Below are 2,791 nucleotides of genomic sequence, written 5' to 3' on the forward strand. Positions count from 1 at the left end.
AATAGTTACTAAGATCTTTTGAATCCCCTTCATTGTAAAATAAAGTAGCTGTTGCGTTACACCATGTTTTGGAATTCTCTTCTTTTTATACTGAGTAAATAAGTAGATTATTCCGTTTTGAAGTTTTACTCATGCATTTATCAGTACATTTGCTGCTATTCCATCATTCTCGTGAGGCCTTCCTCTTTTCATATTATAAAGAGAGAAATTTATTCAGTCTGTTGTTACTCCTGGTATTTCACTTATGTCAGCTGAAAAGTTATATACCTATCGGTACGATTGTTTTTGATGCATACACTTGTTTGTAAAATTCTTCTATTGTTAACAGTCTTTCTGCACTTGATATCTTTACTAATTTTGTCTTAGTGATATATATATATATATATATATATATATATATATATATATATATATATATATATTGAGATAGAGAGAGAGAGAGAGAGAGAGAGAGAGAGAGAGAGAGAGAGAGAGAGGGAGAGAGAAGGGGGGGAGGGACTTAATATCCGATTCACTCCACTGGGATGATTAATGAGACAGCAATCAATGATTCTACGAAACGTATGGATGCGATTTTTTGGAGCGTAACAAACTTTTCACAATGCTGGATAAGTTTCGTATTTGTTCCGTTAAAAATGGAACATCGTTATTGTTTGTAGCTGTGCAACTTACTGTACTTGCTCAGGAAAGTCGTGCACAAGGAGAAAGTCACAACTACCAAACATTGCCCACACTTTAAACACTGACTTAACCCTTTCTAAAAGCATCATCGGTCATGCGCCCAAATGGGTTGGAGGAAAAAGGTTATTTCGAAACACAGCGCCGATATCACGAAAAGACTCATTATTTTTGCCTTGAATAACAACAGTTTTGAGCTAGGTCTTTCACCACTACATGTATGAAGAGTCATGTGGGCTTCAGTTAGTATTTTACTGTATCATTCACATATCCCTGTGTCACTCTTAGTTGAAAAAAAAAAAAAAAAGAAGAAAAGAAAAAGTCTGGCACTAGGTAGAATGAAAGAATATCCACGACAATGAGGGACTTAATGGTGACGATAGTATACTCTCTGGCTTCCATGATTAACGTTTTGGCGAGTAAAATTGTCTGTCATCAGCTGAAATGAAAATTTGGAGTGTCTCGACCTTCAGGGGGTTAATGTTATCACTTGACAATCAAGGATCACTCGGTACTTTCCAAATTCACTCACTTCCTTACCACAACATAACAGTCCTTTGTGCTCTACTCCCGCACTGTGGTTCTCCTCCTCTCTCCTTTCTACACTACGTCACCCGGGCGCCTTCATTAATACAGTACACCCTGAACACTGGACTGAGGGTGATTTGTTTTGGCGGGACATATAAGCCCATAAATCCTGAAACTAGCCGAGAGTGATCACGGACAGTGCTAGTTCACTGGAGGGTCATACGGTACTGCGCCCTTTCTTAATCCGTTCAGTCCAACACGTACTTTTCATTTCATCCGTACTTTACTAGATGATTGTATTCAGCTCAGGAGTGGCTTTTGGAACTTCAGGAGTTAACAAAACCTCCATCAAGCCTTTCACGACAAGAGGCTCTCCCAAGTTACAGAAACTCCTCCGGAAAATGGAGAAATAAAATTATAATCAGGTCACCAGGTTCAAGAAGTTAATATCGAACCCCCAGTGAACGCACCATTTCATATCCCGCACCAGCATTCCTTCCCCTCCAGTAAGTGTGCCTCTATTGAGCGGACCCGGGTGATATATAACCTCCATACTACAGTTGATCACATACTTCTTCCATCTTTTCAATGAGATTTGCTGCAGGGTGGTGTTCAGGGAGGGCTGTTGCTACTGGTGGCTGTTTTGTGTAAGTGATGATCCTTCACCTCCTCCTCCTCATCATCATCATCATCATCACACTTGGAACCACCACGATTTGAAAGAATTATTTGATATGCTGACTCACTTTCCCTCTTAAACGATCACGTACTTGATTCTAACTTGGACTAAAATTACCGTCTCCTCTTCTTGAATGCAGAGCTGTAACAGAAGATTAACCCCAGAATACAGTGGCAGTCACGAAGATGTACACGATATCTAAAGGACATTCCTACTATTGTCTTCTTCTGTATCTTTGGTATGTGATATAAACTGCAAAATGTCGAAAATCTGGACCTATAGCAACAATATGGATATAGTAATAATACAATCAGAGATGGAAATGTGTGTCACTGCCGTACTTCGCAAACCTGTTGATATAATCTCTCTCTCTCTCTCTCTCTCTCTCTCTCTCTCTCTCTCTCTCTCTCTCTCTCTCTCTCTCTCTCTCTCTCTCTCAGCCTGCACTCCACTGGGTTTACGTTTAGATGAAGGCAGATCCACAACAACAACAACAGCAAGACTCAGTAGTTCATACCAGGCGATCTCAAAGTACCAAGATATCCCATTCTATCTTTGTCTTGCGGCACAGAAGCATAAATTAAACGTGTTTATAAATGACCATGGCTGACAGAGACATATCACTAAGACGCTGAGGAATGGAACTTCTAATCACACTCTGTTATTGAATGAGTACCAACATATTTCACACACACACACACACACACACACACACACACACACACACACACTTGCAGTTTCACATTACTCTATTAATCTTTTCATGACAACAAACCCATTACAGATTTTATTTTGGTCACCATCAGGCGATTTTATTCATTCTAGACTTTTTTTCTTTTTTCGTCAATTACCCCTCTGACGAAACCCATAGAGTATGATGACGGGTTTTCATATATAATGCATGCA

This window comes from Coenobita brevimanus, chromosome 14, assembly GCF_032717465.1.
Source record: "Coenobita brevimanus isolate Jiangsu-jjx chromosome 14, ASM3271746v2, whole genome shotgun sequence".
NCBI lineage: Eukaryota > Metazoa > Arthropoda > Malacostraca > Decapoda > Coenobitidae > Coenobita > Coenobita brevimanus.